General features: G+C 45.4%; 1 protein-coding gene and 2 non-coding genes across 3 annotated transcripts in view; all 3 read left to right on the forward strand.

Annotated features, from left to right (window-relative positions):
• Nucleotides 1-25,987, forward strand: part of VAC14 (VAC14 component of PIKFYVE complex) — a 1,245,171-nt gene that overhangs the window by 310,981 nt on the left and 908,203 nt on the right. The gene's annotated exons all lie outside the window — the stretch shown is intronic.
• Nucleotides 17,854-17,924, forward strand: TRNAG-GCC (transfer RNA glycine (anticodon GCC)). Its single transcript has one exon. It is a non-coding gene; the product is annotated as a tRNA-Gly (tRNA).
• TRNAG-GCC (transfer RNA glycine (anticodon GCC)) lies at nt 18,423-18,493 on the forward strand. The gene has a single exon. It is a non-coding gene; the product is annotated as a tRNA-Gly (tRNA).

Here is a 25,987-nt window from a genome sequence, read left to right on the forward strand (position 1 = left end):
TTTATTGGCAATCTTTGTCCATCAAGCCATCCGCCACACGCATCGTCTAATCAGCTAGGATTTGTACAGATGTTTTTGAGATCAGGATAGTTTCTATCCTCTCATGTAGGCACAGTCCAGTCTTTGTGCATGCATCCTCTGCTTCTCTCTATAGGTTTTAGCAGTAGTGAAACTTTGGAGGCTTCCCAGTCATAGAAACAGTGTGGACAGAGAATGTCCGCTATGCAGAGGTTCTTCTCCAGGTACTGTTGTTTTCTTCCCTACACTGGTGTGCAGCCCTTCTCAGTTTACAGAAGAGGAACTGGCTGAGGGTGGCAGTAGTTATACCCATTTTGTGGCCAAGACAGGAAGCTTGACCAACCAAGGTTCCGCAACATTCGAAAGTTGGGCCCTCTGCCAATCCTGGAAAAGGGTATCATGCTATTGCTGACCAACCTTCATGGGTGTCTGAGCCTAGAGTCCCCAGTCAGCCGGTTTAGACGAGTCTCAGGTGAGATGTAGATTGAGCTAAAAAAAAAAAAGCCTGCCATCCTTGGGGAGATGGCGACACTCCGGGCATGAAAAAGCAATCCTGAACAAGGGAAAGGGGATTGTGACCCACATCTCACCCCTAGGAACACAGGTTACTCAGAGGGGAACTGGGCATGTGTACATATATGTTGGTACATCCCAGATTCATATCTCCAGGTTTCATAAAGGGAACCACCATCTTGTATTGCATGCTCCAGATTATTCACTAGGTTACCCATCTCTCTTTCTCCCTCCCTCTGCACCTCACACCCTCTTTATATATGTGCCAGACATGATGGGGACACAGCAGACCTATCACAAGAGCAGTGTTCTCATGGGTGTACATGTAAAAATGACCTCTCTCGAATAAAGATTTGCAAGCATCTCTGCATAATTTGGTTAAGGACACAATAGCCATCCTCACTCAGACAGGAGGAACATGTTTGATGTCCCCAGTCATCACAGCACAGTTCTGATGATGAACAGCACCAGAATGACCTAAGGCACCTCTATCGAGTTAACCTGATTATCAGGTGCACTGGAGAAAAACACAGGGTTGTCCGAAAACATTATGGGGCAGGACACAACAGCGTTCTCAACCCATCCATGGGACTTTCACCCCAAAACAAGTGGATTCCTGATTGACCAGTTCATTGTCAGCTGCTTCTCAGGCTGCAACTGCTTGCCCACAAGTTGTAGGGATGGACAGTATGTCTAGCCCAAGGAGCAGACTTCGATCACTTCAGGGCATTTGATTGTGGCCCTATCATCTGAGCAGCTCCTAGTAATTTTTAAGACTTACTGTTGTACGCGTAGGATCAGCTTGGCATATTTTAGTAGTAATCATCAGGCCCATTTTAGCAACTGCCTTGTATTACTGATGGATATTTCTAACTGCAGATTTCTTACTTTAGAATATTCCCTAGTTGCCAGACTGGATAATGAGTTTTTTCGTAGCAGCGTTTCAGCTTTTCTCTGGGTGGCTGCTGTGCAATGCTGTGTTGTCTCCCTGCTGTTCCAGAAGTGATTGAGTGGAGCCCCATATAAGAGCCATCCCTGTGCGTTGACATCATTTCCATCCTTTTCACACTTTTTAACATGGATTCGTAGCTCAGCCCACAAATTTGTCAGATCTTCCGATGACTTACAAACTTTCAGTACAGTATGCTAGGTAACAATGTCACCACCGAAAGCAACCTGATTCAAGCTGTGCCATGACTGCTGGAAGCAGATGTGCATGGATCTGCAGGATGACATGGTTCTCCATGAAGTGTCTCTTTGGTACTTGGGCCCAGAACACGATTCCAAGTTGTATGATAAATGCACACGCATGCACATGGAGGCAAAGTCGAAATCCAGTGTTGAAGCTTATGTTGCGGAGTACAAGAAATCACAACCTTTGTTTAGGTCTTGCAATTGCTGTTTTTCTAAGTTGTGGGCACAGATCTTCCCCGATCACGGAGCCATTCCCACAATAGTTCCACTTACCTCTCAAAGTCCTGTGGATCATCCAAATCCAAGTCCAAGTCCAAGCACAAGCAAGAGAAGTAGGACTCAACCCCATCCTGCCACTACGACTCCAAGTCACAAGGGCGTCAAGATGTAAGTCACACTCCATTGAGCTTGCCAGCCACTGAGCCAGGTTTTCTTGTGATCCCTGCATGCCCAGAGTTTCCTGGGTCTTCAACCCCACGGTAGACTGAGGCTTTCAAAAAGACTGTTTCAGATATTCAAGGCTCATTGTACAGACCCCAAGGAACAGCAGGGGCCTCCAGTCAGATTATTTCCCTTTCAGCCACCGTCTGTCCCTTTGGAGCCTATACCAGGCCCTTACCAACTTAGGTACAGACTTCTTCCCTGACTATACAATCCATGCCTGTTCCCACCACATTGAAACCGGTGCCAACTCCACTGGTGCTGGAGCATGGTCCCATACCGAGGACTATGTCTGACTCTGAGCCAGTGCTCGCCTGAGCTTGACCACTATTGTTCCTGACTCTAACACTGTGTCTCTACCTCTTTGTTGTAGAGAAACTGAAATAAATAGAAACAGGACTCTTCTTGACAAGGCCAAAGGAGGTTTACTGTTCCGGTAGGGAGAGTAGCTATCCCCACACAGGTAAACAGCTGGTCTCAAACAGCTGTTCATAGACAGCTTCTTCTATAGTTACATGAACAACGTCTTTTACAAAAGGTCAAATAATGTTACTCAACAAGTACATATTTTTAGCAAGAAAATCACATCAGCTGTGTCCTCAAATGCCTAACCTTCTCTCTACACATTCATCATTGTAATTCTAACAATACTTAACAAACCACTTACTTGCTTCTTTCGTATGCATGTGTGTGCATGTTTGTTTTATTGCTCTGCTCCCAGACTTTTTAATCAGATTGTGTGTGCACTTGGCTAACCCTATCTCCTGCTCACGTTCTTTCAGTTACATTTTCAATTGACCAAGAACAAATAATACATGCTTGTGTGCTGTAACTATAAATTCCTTTAAGTTCCAAGCAAAGGTTTTCCTTTAACTAAGACCTTGTTGATCATGCACTCTATTTTCACCTGTCTTGCATCATTGTGGAACTGAGGCCTACACTTTGCTTTCACCTGTAACCCTGTGACATTCTCCATTAATACCTGTGATGCAACTTCTTCATAGTTCGTTTCCTTTCTAACAACTTCACAACTATCAGCAGAGGCTCCATTATATTTTGGTTCTGACCTTGTGCCAGAACAGGGTGCATCCCAACATGTTGCTGATGATAGTGAGGAGCTATCAGCATCCCCTTCATTACACTGATAATGTCTTATGCTTTGGTTTACAAGACACTAGAGGGTTTTTCCCCTTCATTACACTGATAATGTCTTATGCTTTGGTTTACAAGACACTAGAGGGTTTGGCAATTCCCATGAGACAGAACTTGACTCACCATATGATCACCAACTGAGAATAGGTCCACATTCACACTGCTGGTTTTGAGAAGATTCAAAGTGTTAAGAATTACAGCTGCCTTTCATTGTAACTAAAACAAATATTTTAACAAACTTCTGCAGTCCAAGTCAGCAATCTTGGAACCCTGTTCAAGGGACCACGGGTGAAGCAGAAGGTACAGGGTCTAATTGTGGGGTTGAGGTCTTTTACTCCTTAACTCCCAGGGTCTGACCTACTATGAGTTCTGAGCAACTAGGTTAATACTATCCCTTCAGGACTTAACTCTCAGTGGTAGCACAATTCGAGCAGTCCTCAGCTTCTTGGGCGAGGGGTTGGAGGAGGTAGGTGCAAGGTGAACATAGGTTCAAGAATCAAAATACATTCAGCACCCCTTATGAATAAATGCCCAGCCAAATACTTGCCTTTGTGACAAAAGTAGAATTGATGTCTGAACACAAAGTGAAATACGACACACACAAAACAATGTACACATCCCTCCTGAGGCCAGCACTCTAGTGTTGTCTGGACAGTGTCCTGAGTCCCATGTCCCTGTGTACCGGCAACAGTTATTTTCAATTTACAATAGGTAACATTCAGCTAGACCCAATAATGAGTAGGATCCTAAGAAGTTCTACAGTGCCTTTCAAAAGTCAAAGTGTTCGATCCCTGTAGCTCTGTGGGGCAGAGCAAGTTCCCTCCAGGGCACCTCGGCCTGGCAATTAGTCTTACCCATTCTGGCTAATTTTGCAATACGGAAGATGCTGAGAGTGTTCAGCACACCTGTTTTGTGGTAGAAAGGAGTTTATGTTGGCGATGAGCAGCCGTCTTGACGATGCAGGCACAGTGGCTGGTCATCCACAGCATTCCTCAGATGTTGTGGTAAATTCCTCTGATTCTGCTGGCAGGTCAAGGGCATTCACTCGGTGTTAGAAATTGGGGTACTGATTGATTGGGGTGTGAGCCGTGGTCCAGCATCAACCACAATCCTAGTCACGGTAAGTCACAAGCAAACCCCAGATTAACCTGTGCTCAACCCCCCTGGTAGCTTAGCACAGAGCAGTCAGGCTTAACTTAAAGCCAATGTGTAAATTATTTCTGCAACACTTCAAACAGTAAAACGGTGAAAACATCACATGAAAAGATCCCACACCAGGTTAAAAAAAAGAGCTTAATTGAATAAATAAAGCAAGACCAAAACTAGTAGAACCGGAGTTATACATTTTTAAAGAATAAACTGTAAAATATGATGGAGTGTGGGTCCGATATAGTCCCAGATTCCACTGAAGGTTTACCTTCCTGAGTTTTATACCAGGAGACCCGTTTGCTTTGAAAAGGGTTACAGAGAGCAAGAAAAGCGTCGCTGGTGGTAGTCGGCATGACGAGAAGAATAGGCTGGGCGTCGGAGATGGGTGAGCCAGCGCTTTGCAGGCAGATGCTGCTGTGAGAGGAGACAGGCAGGCGGCGACTTGAGCTGATTTTTGCACCAAGCCGCGCAGATCCTCTGCGGACAGACGCATTCACAATTGCAAAAAGCCAAAAAGTTTGATTTCAGGAGCTTAAGAGTTACACCAAGGGTCCAGGACCTAAGAGGCACCACTTGGGGGGGGGGGGGTGGTGAGGCAGAGGGGATAGGAACTCACTGAAGACGGGTCCAGGAGCTATTGGGTTATCCTTTCATGTCCCTGGGGCTCAGAATAGGAAGCCAGCAGACTAGCCCTTTGAAAAACTCTGGGGTCCTGGAGTTAAGATGGAGTCGCAGACCCAGTTCTTCTACCCCAGGCAAGAGGTCAGCAGAGCATCAATTTCTTTGGAGCAGCAGTCCAACAGAGAGGCAGTCCTTGTAGCAGCACACCAGTCCTTCTTTCTGGCAGAGTGTCCACAAGTCCAGATGTGTACTGAATTGCTTGTGCCTGAGGTCTTCTTGTATTCACAGTTGTGTCTTTGAAGTGGGGAGACGCTTCTGGAGGCATGCCTTTGAATTTCACTGATGCTCTGCCTTCCCTGCCCTGCATCCAGACTAATTACAGGGGGTTTGCAGGGGGTATGCAGGGGGTTTGTTGGAGACAGGTCACAGCCTATTGAGGTGTAAGTTAGGGTGGGCCCAGCTCTTCCCTACCATCCTGCCAATGATGTTTCATCCAATCTCACCTAAGCTCGCTTGATGTGTGACTGTCTAAGAGTAATACACAAAGCTCAATTGCCAGATACACCCAGTCATGCGACCAGAGGCAGGCTGCAGGCGCCCAATGGTTAAGGCAAGAAAATACCAACTTTCTAAAAGTGGCATTTTCAGAATTGTAATTTAAAATCCGAGTTCACCATAAGTTAGGATTTTAAATTAGGATTCTAGAGACACCAAACGAGTTATGTCTTTCCATTTGAAAATGACACCTACAAAAATGCAATAAGGCAACTCCAGTGTTATCCTATGGGGGAGCTAGGCCTTGCAGTGGTGAAAAACGAATTTAAGAGGTTTCACTACGAGGACATGTTAAAAATAAAAGTACATGTCCAACTTTTTAAATATTCTGCACCCTGCCTTTGGGGCTGTCTGGGACCTCCCTTAGGTGTGACTAATATGTATTAAGAAGGAAGGAATTGGCCTGGCAAAAGGTTTATTTTGCAAGGTCGAAATGGCTGTTTAAAACTGCACACACAGGCTGTGTAGTGGCAGGCCTGAGACATGTAAAGGGCTACTTACGTGGGTGGCACAATCAGTGCTTCAGGCCCATTAGAAGTATTTAATTCACAGGGCCTGGATACATGTAGTACCACTTAACTAGGGAAGAGACTTACAAGTAAATTAAATATGCCAGTTTGGGATTCACCAAAATGACCATGTTTTAAGGAGTGCACATGCAATTTCAATGGTCAGCAGTGGTAAAGTGCGCAGAGTTCTAAAACCAGCAGAAATGGAGGAGGAAGGTAAAAGGTTTGGGGAAGGACCACTTCAAGCCTGACAGATCTAGCACTAGCTTCAGTTGGGGCTCCAAGCAAACAGGTCAATACCCGCTGCTCTTTGTGGTCACATACACTGTACACGGTGACAGCCCTTCTCTCATTGCATACGGTGTACCAGGGCGACAGATCTTGCTCCTAATGGCAGCCCATTCAGACATATGGAGTTCCTGACTTTTGGGTGGCAACGAGCGGATGGTCCAATTGGTGCAACTGCAGTAATATCTTCCTGCCAGCCCCCTGTGACATACGGGTACTCATCCTTTGCATAGCACACGGGCGAACATACAGCCTGCTCAGTGCAACAGCAATAATCTTCCGCCTTGCTTTGGTGATTCACTCACCTGGATCTCACACTGGACCACTTTCCCTCCATGCACTCTCCTACCCAGAGGGGCCTCTGGGCTTGGCAGGCAGGCGCTAGTGCTCCAAAGTCAAGGGCAGGTGGTCTTGATGCCCCTTGGTGATGTCACTTCACCCTGCTGGTGGATTGACAGACCTGAATCAAGAGTCCTGGTCACATGAGAGAAGTCAGGCTGAGTTTCTTCACGTCGAGGCACAGCCACGGCTTACTGTTATATAACTGACAATTTTGCAGACTTGTGCTCCCCTTTTTATAATCCATTTCCAGATACAGATGTGATTGCGTGTCTCATGCTTTGAAGTTTTGTTGGCAGTGGCGCCTCCTTTGAAGTGCCCACTCCTCTTTCCTGTCCATTGCTCATGAAGCAGCCTGTCACAGCAGTGGAATGTCTTAGGGCCTCCCAGGCCGGATCATTCATGATGGGTAAGACACTGCCAAATTGATTTTTCATGCAGATTTGAATACACGGATTGCCTTGGTGGGAGACTGATACCACGAACTGGGGGTGTAAAAGGAAATGCTTTTTTCTATCTGACAACAAAATTGAAATGTCTGTAAATGAAATGTGCAAATATTTCACAATATATGAGAATTAGGAAAGCACAAATGAAGCACATTTTTTTGTAATTCTAAAGTGTGCTAGAAACAATTATTTTAATATGATCAGAACAAATCAATACACTAGGTGATGCCATTTTCACACATTTATTGTTTGTGTGCTGTATAGTTTTATCAGTAAAACTGTATGTCTGTGCGAATGTAATGGTCATTTTGATCAAAAATGTGTTTTCTGTAATGGCAGTGCACTACCAAGTTATCCATACTTCACTCTACGACACTCCACTCTACATGAATCTATTCTACACCACACAAATCCACTGTATGTCACTGTACTCCACTCTACATCACTCTAAGTGACTGCAATCTACTCCACTCCAGGCCACTCTACTTCAGTCCATTCCATATCACACAACTCTGATAGTCCACTCTGCGACACACTACTCTAATCCACACTCACTCCATTCTACGCCACTCGGGGACACTTAACTCTGTCCCACTCCACTCAACTCTACAACACTCTCCTCCACTGTAGGACACTCCACACTACTCTACACCACTTCACTCCATGAAACTCCACCTGGTGACAATGACCATCTTCTCAACTCCACTCTGACACTCTACTCCATGCTACTCTTTGCCACTCTTCTCTACGACACTTCACTCTAGGTCACCCTACTCCACTCTGCGACACATCACTCTACAGCTCTCTACTACACTGTACGCCATTCCATTCTGTGCCACTGTAAGGCACTCCAGTCTATGACAAAATGTGCTGCTCGACACCACTGCGCTCTACTCCACATAACTAACACACACGTGTTGACCCCTCACACACCCACCCTCCCACCAGCAACAAAAAAAGTGCCATGATGAGGTCAGCTCTGGCTGCGTCTTAGTGCTTTTTTAAGATGTTAAATTCATCCAGGCAGCAGTCCAGGTGCACTGCTGTACAACATGGCAAAAATTATTTGACAAAGCCAGTAGCTCTCTCATAGGTGACGCCTCTTGACTTTGGTACTGCTTCTTACATAACTGTTCTTTATCCACCTTTGGGAATATCAACAAGCTGTTTTAATTTGTAAAGCTTTGGAAACATTTGTTAAATCAAACAATTCAAATGATTTAAAATGTCATTACATCTTATGACTATTTGATTATATCTTCAATAACATCACTAATTTTGTAAGAATATATTTTTCTGTTAAAATTAAACTTCCCCATGTGAGCATAACATCACTGCACTTTGGGGGAACGTCACTGCTAGCACAATGCAACGCTAGTCACTCACTCATCTAGCCATCACCTTAAGAACGTGTCCCATAGTGCATATTAATGTCTAATCAAAGGCTAAGCTACAAAAAAAAATTGATTTCCTGATAAAAACCATTAAAATGTAATAATAAAAATAGGTTATTTGCAAAAAACAATCAGATCAGTTTATATTGTACCACGGTGTAAAGCACCATCATTCTTAAATTGCAGATAAAGATTCAGTCTACAATAGCAAAGTATTTTGGGGTTGAAAACTGACCCGAATTGTTTTAGCAATGTTTATAAAAACACTAACAATTTTCAGACACAGTCTAGATTCAACAGCTTCATGTAAATAAAGTTTTACTTTAATAGAGAAAAGGTTAACTTGCATGAAAAATTGTTATTTAAACAGGGTTATGCAGCTTTGCATTTGAAATGTCTGTGCTTACTGCTGCTTGCATGTGTTCCTGGTGAACAAAGTGTGTATAACCCCTTAGCTGCCAGGCCTTTTCCCCCTCCTGTGCCGAGCCTTTTTTTGGCTATTTGGGACAGTTTGCGCTTAGGCCCTCATAACTTTGTTTTCACATAAGCTACCCACGCCAAATTTGCGTCCTTTTTTTCCAATATCCTAGGGATTCTAGAGGTACCCAGACTTTGTGGGTTCCCCTGAAGGAGACCAAGAAATTAGCCAAAATACAGTGAAAAGTTTTTTTGTTTTTTTTTGTTTTTTTTTTAAATGGGAAAAAAGGGCTGCAGAAGTCTGTGCTTACTGCTGCTTGCATGTGTTCCTGGTGAACAAAGTGTGTATAACCCCTTAGCTGCCAGGCCTTTTCCCCCTCCTGTGCCGAGCCTTTTTTTGGCTATTTGGGACAGTTTGCGCTTAGGCCCTCATAACTTTGTTTTCGCATAAGCTACCCACGCCAAATTTGCGTCCTTTATTTCCAATATCCTAGGGATTCTAGAGGTACCCAGACTTTGCGGGTTCCCCTGAAGGAGACCAAGAAATTAGCCAAAATACAGTGAAAAGTATTTTTGTTTTTTTTTGTTTTTTTTTTAAATGGGAAAAAAGGGCTGCATAAGTCTGTGCTTACTGCTGCTTGCATGTGTTCCTGGTGAACAAAGTGTGTATAACCCCTTAGCTGCCAGGCCTTTTCCCCCTCCTGTGCAGAGCCTTTTTTTGGCTATTTGGGGCAGTTTGCGCTTAGGCCCTCATAACTTTTTTTTCATATAAGCTACCCACGCCAAATTTGCGTCCTTTTTTTCCAATATCCTAGGGATTCTAGAGGTACCCAGACTTTGTGGGTTCCCCTGAAGGAGACCAAGAAATTAGCCAAAGTACAGTGAAAAGGTTTTTTTGTTTTTTTTTAAATGGGAAAAAAGGGCTGCAGAAGGCAGCTTGTGTTTTTTTTCCCTGAAAATGGCATCAACAAAGGGTTTGCGGTGGCAAGATCACCATATTCCCAGCTTTCAGAAATAGGCATACTTGAATTGGAAAACCCAATATTTCAATACAATTTTGACATTTTACTAGGGCATACCCCGTTTTTACTATTTTTTGTGGTTTTAGCCTCCTTCCAGTTAGTGACCAAAATGGGTGAGAAACCAATGCTGGATCCCAGAAAGCTAAACATTTCTGAAAAGTAGACAAATTCTGAATTCAGCAAGAGGTCATTTGTGTAGATCCTACAGGTGTTTCCTACAGAAAATAACAGCTGAAATAAAAAAATATTGAAATTGAGGTGAAAAAAACAGCCATTTTTCTCCACGTTTTACTCTGTAACTTTTTCCTACGATGTCAGATTTTTTAAAGCAATATACCGTTACGTCAGCTGGACTCATCTGGTTGCGGGATATATAGGGCTTGTAGGTTCATCAAGAACTCTAGGTACCCAGAGCCAATAAATGAGCTGCACCTTGCAATGGGTTTTTATTCCTTACCGGGTATACAGCAATTCATTTGCTCAAATATAAAAAGTGAAAAATAGGTATCAAGAAAACCTTTGTATTTCCAAAATGGCCACAAGATAAGGTGTTGAGAAGCAGTGGTTATTTGCACATCTCTGAATTCCGGGGTGCCCATACTAGCATGTGAATTACAGGGCATTTCTCAAATAGACGTCTTTTTTACACACTGCCTTACATTTAGAAGGAAAAAATGTAGCGAAAGACAAGGGTCAATAACACTTGTTTTGCTATTCTGTGTTCCCCCAAGTCTCCCGATAACAATGGTACCTCACTTGTGTAGGTAGGCCTAGCGCCCACAAAAGGAAATGGCTCAAAACACAACGTGGACACATCAAATTTTTTCACAGAAAACAGAGGTGTTTTTTGCAAATTGCCTACCTGTGGATTTTGGCCTCTAGCTCAGTGGGCACCTGGGAAACCTAGCAAACCAGTGCATTTTTGAAAAACTAGACACCTAGGGGAATCCAAGATGGGGTGACTTGTGGGGCTCTGACCAGGTTCCGTTACCCAGAATCCTTTGCAAACCTCAAAATTTGACCCAAAAAACACTTTTTCCTCTCATTTCAGTGACCGAAAGTTCTGGAATCAGAGAGGAGCCACAAATTTCCTTCCACCCAGCATTCCCCCAAGTCTCCCGATAAAATTTGTACCTCACTTGTGTTGGGAGGCCTAGCGCCCATGGAAGGAAATGCCCCAAAATACTATCTGGACACATCAAAATGATCAAATACAAAACTACCTGTTTTTGCAGGGGGGCACCTGCGTTTTTGGTCCTGGGCTCAGCAGCCTTCTAGGGAAACCCAGACATTTCTGAAAACTAGACACCCAAGGGAGTCCAGTGAGGTGTGACTTGAGTGGATCCCCCAATGTTTTCTTACCCAGAATCCTCAGCAGACCTCAAATTTAGCTAACAAATCACATTTTTCCCACATTTCTGTGTGGGATCACCGCACTGGGACACATTTCATACCACCCAATGTTCCCCTCAGTCTCCCGGTAAAAATGATACCTCATTTGTGTAGGTGGGCCAAGTGCTTGCGAAAGGGAAGAGCCAAAAACATGTCGATATTGAGGGGGAACAAAGGGGGTTCAAAAGGGCAGTTTGCAAAAAAAAACATTTTTAGGCTGACAAGTGCAGCAGAAATTTTATTGGTATAGATGAGACAATGCTGGGTGGTAGGAATTTTGTGGATTCCTGCAGATTCCGGAAGGTTCCATCACAAAAACGTGGGAAAATGTGTGATTTCCAGCAAAGTTGGAGGTTTGCACGGGATTGTGGGTACAAAAATGGTGCGGGTGCATGTGAAACACACCACCCTGGAATCACCCAGATGTTTAGTTTTCAGATGTGTCTAGGTCTTGTGGATTTTTCTACATGGCAGCGCCCCAAAGTCCATAAAGTGCAGCCCTCGCCATTCCAAGTGGGACGATTTTGAGAGTAAGCCAAGTTCTCATGGCCCAAATGTAAAACTAAAACCCCAAATAATAAAATGTCTTCTTGCTTGCTGTGGGAAAAGATGTTTTAGAGTGCGGGGGAAAGCTGAAAGACTGTTACCCCCTTCAGTTGAGGTGGGGGCGTAACCAGGCCCATACTGGTTGGTAGCCACCACCCCAATATATATATATATATATATTTTATTCTATGGCATCTAGTAGACTTTCTGCCCCGCCCCCGGGTTGTGGATCAGGGGTAATTGCCCCATCTGCCCACTGGTGTGCAGAACAACTTTGGCCCCATTTATTTGGGGTGGGGGTATGGCCATACCCCCACCCTCTTATTTTTGGAGAAAAAAAACTTCCCTGGCCTCTGGTGGGCTTTTTGCCCCCCCCTTGGGGCAGATGAGCCTTCCTAAAATAGGCCCATCTGCCCCAATGGGGGGCAGATGTGGCCAATAGTAATGTGCCCCCATGGGGAGCGACCCTTACCCAAGGGGCTGCCTCCCTAAAGAGAACATACACACACACCAATCCCTGGTGCCTAAGTGGTGTCTGCCCCCATGGGGGCAGATTGGCCTAACAAAAATTGGCCTATCTGCCCCCAAGGGGGGCAGAAATGGTCTAAATACAATTTGCCCCCCAGGGGAGTGACCCTTGACTAATGGGTCACTCCCCATCTCTAAAAAAAAAAAACAAAAAAAAACACAAATTTTTTTTTTGCCCTGGCGCCTAGAGGTTTCTGCCCCCCTGGGGGCAGATCGGCCTAATAACAATGGGCCGATCTGCCCCCGGGGGGGGGCAGAAATTGCCTAAAATAAATTTGCCCCTCCACCCCCTGGGGAGCGACCCTTGCCTACAGGGTCGCTCCCCTTACGTGACATCGGCGCAAAAAGAAATCCCCGGTACCTAGTTGTTTCTGCCGATCTGCCCCCAAGGGTGGCAGAAATGGTCTAAATACAATTTTCCCCCCAGGGGAGCGACCCTTGCCTAATGGGTTGCTCCCCATCTAAAAAAAAAAAATTGCCCTGGTCTAAGTACAATTTGCCCCTCCAGGGGAGCGACCCTTGCCTAAGGGTTCGCTCACCATCTGTAAAACAACAACAACAAAAAATACCCAGTGCCTAGTGGTTTCTGCCCCCCTTGGGGGCAGATCGGCCTAATTAAAATAGGCTGATCTGCCCCCCAGGGGGGCAGAAATGGCCTAAAATAAATTTGTGGGCGTAACCAGGCCCATACTAGTTGGTAGCCACCACCCCAATATATATATTTTTTTTAATTCTCTGGCATCTTGTAGACTTTCTGCCCCCCCCCCGGGGTGTGGATCAGCGGTAATTGCCCCATCTGCAGAACAACTTTGGCCCTATTTATTTGGGGTGGGGGTATGGCCATACCCCCACCCTCTTATTTTTGGGGAAAAAAAACTTCCCTGGCCTCTGGTGGGCTTTCTGCCCCCCCCTTGGGGCAGATGGGCCTTCCAAAAATAGGCCCATCTGCCCCCAATGGGGGGCAGATATGGCCAACAGTAATGTGCCCCCATGGGGAGCGACCCTTACCCAAGGGGCTGCCTCCCTAAAGAAAACACACGCATACACACACACCAATCCCTGGTGCCTAAGTGGTTTCTGCCCCCATGGGGGCAGATTGGCCTAACAAAAATTGGCCGATCTGCCCCCAAGGGGGGCAGAAATGGTCTAAATACAATTTTCCCCCCAGGGGAGCGACCCTTGCCTAATGGGTTGCTCCCCATCTCTAAAAAAACAAACAAACAAAAAAAAACACCAAAAACAAATTGCCCTTGCGCCTAGAGGTTTCTGCCCCCCTGGGGGCAGACCGGCCTAATAACAATGGGCCGATCTGCCCCCAGGGGGGGCAGTAATGGCCTAAAATAAATTTGCCCCCCACCCCCCTGGGGAGCGACCCTTGCCTACGGGGTCGCTCCCCTTACGTGACATTGGCGCAAAAAAAAGATCCCCGGTGCCTAGTTGTTTCTGCTCCCCTTGGGGGGCAGATTGACCAAAAATCGGCCGATCTGCCCCCAAGGGGGGCAGAAATGGTCTAAATACAATTTGCCCCCCAGGGGAGCGACCCTTGCCTAAGGGTTCGCTCACCATCTGTAAAACAGCACACAAAAAAAATACCCGGTGCCTAGTGGTTTCTGCCCCCCTTGGGGGCAGATCGGCCTAATTAAAATAGGCTGATCTGCCCCCCAGGGGGGCAGAAATGGCCTAAAATAAATTTGCCCCCCAGGGGAATGACCCTTGCCTAAGGGGTCGCTCCCATTGTGTGAAATTCATGAAGAAAAAAAAAACTCCCTGGTGTCCAGTGGTTTCTGTCCCCGTTGGGGGCAGATTGGCCTCATAAAAATAGGCCAATCTGTCCCCAGGGGGGGGCATAAATGGCATAAATATAATTTGTCCCCTAGGGGAGCGACCCTTGCCTAAGGGGTGGCTCCCCACCTCTTTAAAAAAAAAAAAAAAAGATCCCTGGTGCCTAGAGGTATCTGCCCCCGGGGGGGGGGCAGAAAAGGCCTAAAAAAAAAAATGCCCCTCCCAGGGAGCGACCCTTGCCCAATTGGTCGCTCCATCATGCATGGATTGCGTGCGATCGCGTGCTGATGTCACGGGGGATGGCTTCCCCTTCCATCCCTGCCTTGGGGGGTTAGGGGGGAAACCTCTGGGCTCTGTGCCCAGGACGTAATGGTTACATCCTGGGCACACGAGCACTACGTCTTGGGCACAGAAGGGGTTAAATGCAGTATGTTTATGGCTGCAGTACCACCTCCTCTCTACAGGGACAGAGCTGAGCACAACTATAAACACACCTTATGAAACACAGGTCCCCACAAGACTTTTTTTTTTTTTTTAAGTTGTAAAAATTCACACGGATGTTACTGAAGTCATTTTTCATTTAAATTAGCGTGAGTGTGTTATCACACCTAAGTCTCCACAAGGATAGAAACACACACACATAGTCCCACCACCGGCAAGTGCGAGTAGGGAGTAGGTAGCTATTGCTAGGATCTAGTTTCCGGACGAGTGTTTTTTTGTTGTTGTTTTTTTTGCTAATTACTTAGACACCGTCTGACGGATCTTCACAAAATTTTCAAAACTAGTTTGCCACTGTCTTTAGCTGTTCTCAGGAAAGTTTTGGGGTGATTCATCTGACTGGGGCTGAGAAAAAGTGGGGTCCCAAAACTTGTCTTCCACATGCAATTGCTCATAGGGATTTTGGACATGACTAAAGCATGAACCGCTGGACGGAATGACACCAAATTTGGCAGAAAGCTAGAGCTTAGTCATCCAGAAAGAGGGCTTTTGTAATTTGGTGTAAATCTGTTAATTAGTTGTCAAGTTATTAAAGAAAAAATATTTTTGTATATCTAGAGATGCGGATCAGCACGTCAACAGCAGTGCTGTGATTGGCTGGCCGCAACCTGAGAGAAAAGTTCTGGCTGCCATTTTGTGATTTGGGGCACGATCCCTGGGAGGGAGGAATAAAAATTAGATAGGATAGAAGGGGTCAGGATAGAGGTATCCTGGCCCCATGGGACTGATGGAGGGGTCTCTGAGGGACCCCTCATGGGCAAGATATTGCCCAAAAATTTATTTTCTGGGATGCGCAAGGATCTGCGGATCCTCCACGGCGCTCAGCTCAGCCTCCTGTGTCAATCCGCAATGGATCCCCAGATCCAGACCGCAAATGAAAAAAAATATACAGACCCACCTACAGACCCAGTCATATACTCACAGACCTAGTCACATACTCACTCACACGCCTATGGACATACTCACACACCCACAAAACTACTACCACACCCAGTCACAGACCCACACAACCACTCAGACACCCACGGATTCACTGACATACCCATACAGCCACTCATACACCCACTCACACACCCATAAAACCACTCCTGAACTCTGTCACAGACCCACACACACCCACTCATAGACCCACAAAAGACCCACTCACCGACCCGCACAGCCATTCATACATCCACTCACAGACTCACACACCCACTCACAGACTCACACACCCACTCACAGACTCACACACCCAGTCTCATATCCATACAGCCACTTCCAGAACCACACTGGGTTTGATTGCATGCGGCCAACACCCCACTGCACAGAGCCAAAGGGTATGTGCTGCGTGGGGTTGGCTGCATGCCGAAGGCCATGCACATCAGCGATTGGTCTAACGAATGGTAGTTAGATATTACATTACTTTTGAAAAACCCTTGAAATTCCCTGAAAAATAACAGTTTACAGGGACGTTATAGTTCGAAAATTGAATTAAAAAAAAGCTTAGAAATGTACTAAAAAATAAAAGCTTACTCTGTTATAGATGGATTCAGATTTTAGTCACACAAAACTATAGAAATTCAGCATTTATAGTTATACTTATTTATAACCCTGGCCATTCAGCTTTCTCCTCGATAATTATATTGTGTGTGTATATATATATACACATATATATATATATATATATATATATACACACACACGCACAGTTTTCTCATCAATAATTTTATTGCAAATGTGTATGTGTATGTGTGTGTGTGTGTGTGTATATATATATATATATATATATATATATATATATATATATATATACAAACAAACGCCCAGCTTTCTCATCAATAATTTTAATACACACACACACACACACACTCACTCGCTCTTTCGCTCTCTCTCTCCACAGACACCCAGTACCCAGTTGGGATGGGCAGTATGTGCGCAAGCAGCCTTCCCCCACGCAGGCGGCAGCACTCCAAGCTTCGCTCGATCACACGAGGGGAAGCAGCCACCTCCCTGAGGGGAACAGCTCTCCCTCAGGTCAGTGTTATCCCTTTGCGTTAGCACTGCTAGGGATTTCTGTCAGAAAATGTCCATAGCCCTTGATATTGTGTACTTTTTTACCTGGAAGAAATGTCAGCGCGTCCAGGCCTAAATTACATAAGCGCCAATTGTCAGAAATATTTTCACTTCTCCTCCACATACAGGAGTCCAGCAGTGTAATTGATGGGAGCAGCACTTTCATTCATAGTACAAACACCTGGCAGCGCCTCCTGACAGAAGCGTGAGCAGGTCACAACCGGAAATACATGGACTCTTTCAGAGCCTCGACTTTAGCTGCAGTTACCACTCATGTCAGCGCCCCTGACCAGGAACAGTGTCGACCCTCAGTGGCGTTAGTATTAGCAGCGCTTCTTTCTGTCAGAGAGCCAGGCCGCTGCCCGAGTCTTGACTGAAACTGTACCTCCTGGGCGGCACGTCTAGCAAGCACGCCTTGCTGGGAGATGCGGTGGCAGCTGGCATAAATGGTACCGCTACTTTAAATGTTCTATGCATAACCTGTCTTTAATGTTGGCTTCACTCCTGTGTAAGCCGTCACTTGAAGACATAAACGTTGACGTTTCTCTCCTGTCAGAGTGGCAGCAATAGTGAGGGTAAATATTGGCAGCACTGCCTAGCAAACTTTGACAGCACCAATCAGATTTGCCAGACATTCTTTCAAATCCTTCTTCCCTGTTTGTACCTGACAAAACAAAGGGAAACCCCTAGCACATCTCCCTCGAAATGGATTTACATCGTGGCATATTGAAATCTTTCACTTAGCAAATAAAAAATGTTTTTGTAGGTATGCCGTATCAGAGTTAAAATATCAGAGTTAAAATGTCCACATGAATTGTTTCGAGGCAACGTTCTTGCTCCTAGCAGCAAGCGAACAGAGCGTCTTATTTTGTACATTTCCTTTACGTTGAGCACAGCCTCGGTTGCTGATGTGGCAGTGCATACCTTGTGAACAGTAACACGAGGTTTTGCTGGAGAATTCGCAGCAGATGTTACAGGGCTTCTTGCAGCTGCAGCATTGGTGGTTCAGTGGTAGAATTCTCGCCTGCCACGCGGGAGGCCCGGGTTCGATTCCCGGCCAATGCAGAGCCTATTTTTTAAACTATTTAATTTCTAAGTTATTCAACATAGGAGAGGTGTTCTAAATCTGTTGAAATACGATTGTTTTTTATGTTACATCATCTTCACAGGTGTGGGTGCACTGCGTGATGAATTAGATTTCCCTGGACAGTTCTCTTAATGTTATTAATTTCATAACAAAGTTACTCCTTAAAGGCACTCGACTTTCTCAGGGCAGCGAGGGTGCGCGGTAGTGACTTACCCCCAGTGGGGGGGAGGTAATGGGGCCAAGGTTAGAAACTTAGGCATAGTGTGACGCTGGACATCACACTAAAAAATATCCAGTAAGTATTTTATCCTTATAAAAAAGGACTTTCATTTGGCACATTTTTCATAGCTCCTTGCTGTTTGGTACTAGATTTCTCAGAATTTTGGCTGAGGTAGCAGTCATTTATCTCTGAACAGTCACATAGAGGCTTTGAGGAAGAATTCACAACAGCTGTTAAAGTAGTCCTTTCAGCTGAAGCATTGGTGGTTCAGTGGTAGAATTCTCGCCTGCCACGCGGGAGGCCCGGGTTCGATTCCCGGCCAATGCAAAGCACATTTTTTTTAAATGTAGTATAAATTCTAAGTATTACCTATTAAGTGGTTAAACGTAGGAAAATGCCATATATCTGTTGAAATAAGTTTTTAAATTATACAATTTGCTCAGAGACTTGGGTGCCTTAAGTGTGGCCAATGCTATGCTGTGGGGCTTGGTAATGGCTGACTTGGATATCTCCTGGACCACTTTGGTGGGGCTTAGAATGTGGGCAAGAGCAGCAGATGCCTGGACTCTTGTCCTAATTCTGGGTCTCAGTCTGCCTGGCATATTAGTCTAGGCAACTCAGTGGGCTAACGCTTTAGAGGATGAGAGGATCCAGTATACAAGGAGCACAAATAAAAGGTGTCCTCAAAAGTAGGAGTCTTCAATACCAACCACCTAAACCACAAGAACCCCACCCATTGAGACCAGGGATGCTCCCTTGAAAATCTGGTAGCTAGTTTCTGGTCATCCCATGTCCAGTCACCAATGCCAGTCAGGAGGCTAGGGTCCAAAACAGGACCCAAGTGGTCTATCTTCTTTTCCATGTCAGAAAACAGTGGGCCAGTTCCCAATATTGAGTCCACTGGTGCCTTTAGCTTATTTGCCTGTATCTCATACTCCTATGTTGTGGTCAAGGTTTTCCAGTCATGATGACCTCCAAACGCTAGGAGTATATGGGCCAACTGCATCCCTGCCCTTCTGGGGCTGAGTAGGGTTATACAGGCATTCTACAGAGACTCAGTGACTCGGAGACAGTGCAGAATCATCCTTATGATGAAGACAGGTGATGATAAAGTTCCACGACCCAAGTAAGTAACTTGCTCTTCTTAGTCAACTAGGCTATTGGGTACTTGTGGTTTATTGGCAATCTTTGTCCATCAAGCCATCCGCCACACGCATCGTCTAATCAGCTAGGATTTGTACAGATGTTTTTGAGATCAGGATAGTTTCTATCCTCTCATGTAGGCACAGTCCAGTCTTTGTGCATGCATCCTCTGCTTCTCTCTATAGGTTTTAGCAGTAGTGAAACTTTGGAGGCTTCCCAGTCATAGAAACAGTGTGGACAGAGAATGTCCGCTATGCAGAGGTTCTTCTCCAGGTACTGTTGTTTTCTTCCCTACACTGGTGTGCAGCCCTTCTCAGTTTACAGAAGAGGAACTGGCTGAGGGTGGCAGTAGTTATACCCATTTTGTGGCCAAGACAGGAAGCTTGACCAACCAAGGTTCCGCAACATTCGAAAGTTGGGCCCTCTGCCAATCCTGGAAAAGGGTATCATGCTATTGCTGACCAACCTTCATGGGTGTCTGAGCCTAGAGTCCCCAGTCAGCCGGTTTAGACGAGTCTCAGGTGAGATGTAGATTGAGCTAAAAAAAAAAAAAGCCTGCCATCCTTGGGGAGATGGCGACACTCCGGGCATGAAAAAGCAATCCTGAACAAGGGAAAGGGGATTGTGACCCACATCTCACCCCTAGGAACACAGGTTACTCAGAGGGGAACTGGGCATGTGTACATATATGTTGGTACATCCCAGATTCATATCTCCAGGTTTCATAAAGGGAACCACCATCTTGTATTGCATGCTCCAGATTATTCACTAGGTTACCCATCTCTCTTTCTCCCTCCCTCTGCACCTCACACCCTCTTTATATATGTGCCAGACATGATGGGGACACAGCAGACCTATCACAAGAGCAGTGTTCTCATGGGTGTACATGTAAAAATGACCTCTCTCGAATAAAGATTTGCAAGCATCTCTGCATAATTTGGTTAAGGACACAATAGCCATCCTCACTCAGACAGGAGGAACATGTTTGATGTCCCCAGTCATCACAGCACAGTTCTGATGATGAACAGCACCAGAATGACCTAAGGCACCTCTATCGAGTTAACCTGATTATCAGGTGCACTGGAGAAAAACACAGGGTTGTCCGAAAACATTATGGGGCAGGACACAACAGCGTTCTCAACCCATCCATGGGACTTTCACCCCAAAACAAGTGGATTCCTGATTGACCAGTTCATTGTCAGCTGCTTCTCAGGCTGCAACTGCTTGCCCACAAGTTGTAGGGATGGACAGTATGTCTAGCCCAAGGAGCAGACTTCGATCACTTCAGGGCATTTGATTGTGGCCCTATCATCTGAGCAGCTCCTAGTAATTTTTAAGACTTACTGTTGTACGCGTAGGATCAGCTTGGCATATTTTAGTAGTAATCATCAGGCCCATTTTAGCAACTGCCTTGTATTACTGATGGATATTTCTAACTGCAGATTTCTTACTTTAGAATATTCCCTAGTTGCCAGACTGGATAATGAGTTTTTTCGTAGCAGCGTTTCAGCTTTTCTCTGGGTGGCTGCTGTGCAATGCTGTGTTGTCTCCCTGCTGTTCCAGAAGTGATTGAGTGGAGCCCCATATAAGAGCCATCCCTGTGCGTTGACATCATTTCCATCCTTTTCACACTTTTTAACATGGATTCGTAGCTCAGCCCACAAATTTGTCAAATCTTCCGATGACTTACAAACTTTCAGTACAGTATGCTAGGTAACAATGTCACCACCGAAAGCAACCTGATTCAAGCTGTGCCATGACTGCTGGAAGCAGATGTGCATGGATCTGCAGGATGACATGGTTCTCCATGAAGTGTCTCTTTGGTACTTGGGCCCAGAACACGATTCCAAGTTGTATGATAAATGCACACGCATGCACATGGAGGCAAAGTCGAAATCCAGTGTTGAAGCTTATGTTGCTGAGTACAAGAAATCACAACCTTTGTTTAGGTCTTGCAATTGCTGTTTTTCTAAGTTGTGGGCACGGATCTTCCCCGATCACGGAGCCATTCCCACAATAGTTCCACTTACCTCTCAAAGTCCTGTGGATCATCCAAATCCAAGTCCAAGTCCAAGCACAAGCAAGAGAAGTAGGACTCAACCCCATCCTGCCACTACGACTCCAAGTCACAAGGGCGTCAAGATGTAAGTCACACTCCATTGAGCTTGCCAGCCACTGAGCCAGGTTTTCTTGTGATCCCTGCATGCCCAGAGTTTCCTGGGTCTTCAACCCCACGGTAGACTGAGGCTTTCAAAAAGACTGTTTCAGATATTCAAGGCTCATTGTACAGACCCCAAGGAACAGCAGGGGCCTCCAGTCAGATTATTTCCCTTTCAGCCACCGTCTGTCCCTTTGGAGCCTATACCAGGCCCTTACCAACTTAGGTACAGACTTCTTCCCTGACTATACAATCCATGCCTGTTCCCACCACATTGAAACCGGTGCCAACTCCACTGGTGCTGGAGCATGGTCCCATACCGAGGACTATGTCTGACTCTGAGCCAGTGCTCGCCTGAGCTTGACCACTATTGTTCCTGACTCTAACACTGTGTCTCTACCTCTTTGTTGTAGAGAAACTGAAATAAATAGAAACAGGACTCTTCTTGACAAGGCCAAAGGAGGTTTACTGTTCCGGTAGGGAGAGTAGCTATCCCCACACAGGTAAACAGCTGGTCTCAAACAGCTGTTCATAGACAGCTTCTTCTATAGTTACATGAACAACGTCTTTTACAAAAGGTCAAATAATGTTACTCAACAAGTACATATTTTTAGCAAGAAAATCACATCAGCTGTGTCCTCAAATGCCTAACCTTCTCTCTACACATTCATCATTGTAATTCTAACAATACTTAACAAACCACTTACTTGCTTCTTTCGTATGCATGTGTGTGCATGTTTGTTTTATTGCTCTGCTCCCAGACTTTTTAATCAGATTGTGTGTGCACTTGGCTAACCCTATCTCCTGCTCACGTTCTTTCAGTTACATTTTCAATTGACCAAGAACAAATAATACATGCTTGTGTGCTGTAACTATAAATTCCTTTAAGTTCCAAGCAAAGGTTTTCCTTTAACTAAGACCTTGTTGATCATGCACTCTATTTTCACCTGTCTTGCATCATTGTGGAACTGAGGCCTACACTTTGCTTTCACCTGTAACCCTGTGACATTCTCCATTAATACCTGTGATGCAACTTCTTCATAGTTCGTTTCCTTTCTAACAACTTCACAACTATCAGCAGAGGCTCCATTATATTTTGGTTCTGACCTTGTGCCAGAACAGGGTGCATCCCAACATGTTGCTGATGATAGTGAGGAGCTATCAGCATCCCCTTCATTACACTGATAATGTCTTATGCTTTGGTTTACAAGACACTAGAGGGTTTTTCCCCTTCATTACACTGATAATGTCTTATGCTTTGGTTTACAAGACACTAGAGGGTTTGGCAATTCCCATGAGACAGAACTTGACTCACCATATGATCACCAACTGAGAATAGGTCCACATTCACACTGCTGGTTTTGAGAAGATTCAAAGTGTTAAGAATTACAGCTGCCTTTCATTGTAACTAAAACAAATATTTTAACAAACTTCTGCAGTCCAAGTCAGCAATCTTGGAACCCTGTTCAAGGGACCACGGGTGAAGCAGAAGGTACAGGGTCCAATTGTGGGGTTGAGGTCTTTTACTCCTTAACTCCCAGGGTCTGACCTACTATGAGTTCTGAGCAACTAGGTTAATACTATCCCTTCAGGACTTAACTCTCAGTGGTAGCACAATTCGAGCAGTCCTCAGCTTCTTGGGCGAGGGGTTGGAGGAGGTAGGTGCAAGGTGAACATAGGTTCAAGAATCAAAATACATTCAGCACCCCTTATGAATAAATGCCCAGCCAAATACTTGCCTTTGTGACAAAAGTAGAATTGATGTCTGAACACAAAGTGAAATACGACACACACAAAACAATGTACACATCCCTCCTGAGGCCAGCACTCTAGTGTTGTCTGGACAGTGTCCTGAGTCCCATGTCCCTGTGTACCGGCAACAGTTATTTTCAATTTACAATAGGTAACATTCAGCTAGACCCAATAATGAGTAGGATCCTAAGAAGTTCTACAGTGCCTTTCAAAAGTCAAAGTGTTCGATCCCTGTAGCTCTGTGGGGCAGAGCAAGTTTCCTCCAGGGCACCTCGGCCTGGCAATTAGTCTTACCCATTCTGGCTAATTTTGCAATACGGAAGATGCTGAGAGTGTTCAGCACACCTGTTTTGTGGTAGAAAGGAGTTTATGTTGGCGATGAGCAGCCGTCTTGACGATGCAGGCACAGTGGCTGGTCATCCACAGCATTCCTCAGATGTTGTGGTAAATTCCTCTGATTCTGCTGGCAGGTCAAGGGCATTCACTCGGTGTTAGAAATTGGGGTACTGATTGATTGGGGTGTGAGCCTTGGTCCAGCATCAACCACAATCCTAGTCACGGTAAGTCACAAGCAAACCCCAGATTAACCTGTGCTCAACCCCCCTGGTAGCTTAGCACAGAGCAGTCAGGCTTAACTTAAAGCCAATGTGTAAATTATTTCTGCAACACTTCAAACAGTAAAACGGTGAAAACATCACATGAAAAGATCCCACACCAGGTTAAAAAAAAGAGCTTAATTGAATAAATAAAGCAAGACCAAAACTAGTAGAACCGGAGTTATACATTTTTAAAGAATAAACTGTAAAATATGATGGAGTGTGGGTCCGATATAGTCCCAGATTCCACTGAAGGTTTACCTTCCTGAGTTTTATACCAGGAGACCCGTTTGCTTTGAAAAGGGTTACAGAGAGCAAGAAAAGCGTCGCTGGTGGTAGTCGGCATGACGAGAAGAATAGGCTGGGCGTCGGAGATGGGTGAGCCAGCGCTTTGCAGGCAGATGCTGCTGTGAGAGGAGACAGGCAGGCGGCGACTTGAGCTGATTTTTGCACCAAGCCGCGCAGATCCTCTGCGGACAGACGCATTCACAATTGCAAAAAGCCAAAAAGTTTGATTTCAGGAGCTTAAGAGTTACACCAAGGGTCCAGGACCTAAGAGGCACCACTTGGGGGGGGGGGGTGGTGAGGCAGAGGGGATAGGAACTCACTGAAGACGGGTCCAGGAGCTATTGGGTTATCCTTTCATGTCCCTGGGGCTCAGAATAGGAAGCCAGCAGACTAGCCCTTTGAAAAACCCTGGGGTCCTGGAGTTAAGATGGAGTCGCAGACCCAGTTCTTCTACCCCAGGCAAGAGGTCAGCAGAGCATCAATTTCTTTGGAGCAGCAGTCCAACAGAGAGGCAGTCCTTGTAGCAGCACACCAGTCCTTCTTTCTGGCAGAGTGTCCACAAGTCCAGATGTGTACTGAATTGCTTGTGCCTGAGGTCTTCTTGTATTCACAGTTGTGTCTTTGAAGTGGGGAGACGCTTCTGGAGGCATGCCTTTGAATTTCACTGATGCTCTGCCTTCCCTGCCCTGCATCCAGACTAATTACAGGGGGTTTGCAGGGGGTATGCAGGGGGTTTGTTGGAGACAGGTCACAGCCTATTGAGGTGTAAGTTAGGGTGGGCCCAGCTCTTCCCTACCATCCTGCCAATGATGTTTCATCCAATCTCACCTAAGCTCGCTTGGTGTGTGACTGTCTAAGAGTAATACACAAAGCTCAATTGCCAGATACACCCAGTCATGCGACCAGAGGCAGGCTGCAGGCGCCCAATGGTTAAGGCAAGAAAATACCAACTTTCTAAAAGTGGCATTTTCAGAATTGTAATTTAAAATCCGAGTTCACCATAAGTTAGGATTTTAAATTAGGATTCTAGAGACACCAAACGAGTTATGTCTTTCCATTTGAAAATGACACCTACAAAAATGCAATAAGGCAACTCCAGTGTTATCCTATGGGGGAGCTAGGCCTTGCAGTGGTGAAAAACGAATTTAAGAGGTTTCACTACGAGGACATGTTAAAAATAAAAGTACATGTCCAACTTTTTAAATATTCTGCACCCTGCCTTTGGGGCTGTCTGGGACCTCCCTTAGGTGTGACTAATATGTATTAAGAAGGAAGGAATTGGCCTGGCAAAAGGTTTATTTTGCAAGGTCGAAATGGCTGTTTAAAACTGCACACACAGGCTGTGTAGTGGCAGGCCTGAGACATGTAAAGGGCTACTTACGTGGGTGGCACAATCAGTGCTTCAGGCCCATTAGAAGTATTTAATTCACAGGGCCTGGATACATGTAGTACCACTTAACTAGGGAAGAGACTTACAAGTAAATTAAATATGCCAGTTTGGGATTCACCAAAATGACCATGTTTTAAGGAGTGCACATGCAATTTCAATGGTCAGCAGTGGTAAAGTGCCTAAAACCAGCAGAAATGGAGGAGGAAGGTAAAAGGTTTGGGGAAGGACCACTTCAAGCCTGACAGATCTAGCACTAGCTTCAGTTGGGGCTCCAAGCAAACAGGTCAATACCCGCTGCTCTTTGTGGTCACATACACTGTACACGGTGACAGCCCTTCTCTCATTGCATACGGTGTACCAGGGCGACAGATCTTGCTCCTAATGGCAGCCCATTCAGACATATGGAGTTCCTGACTTTTGGGTGGCAACGAGCGGATGGTCCAATTGGTGCAACTGCAGTAATATCTTCCTGCCAGCCCCCTGTGACATACGGG

The sequence above is a fragment of the Pleurodeles waltl genome, chromosome 12 (genome assembly GCF_031143425.1).
Source record: "Pleurodeles waltl isolate 20211129_DDA chromosome 12, aPleWal1.hap1.20221129, whole genome shotgun sequence".
Taxonomy (NCBI): domain Eukaryota; kingdom Metazoa; phylum Chordata; class Amphibia; order Caudata; family Salamandridae; genus Pleurodeles; species Pleurodeles waltl.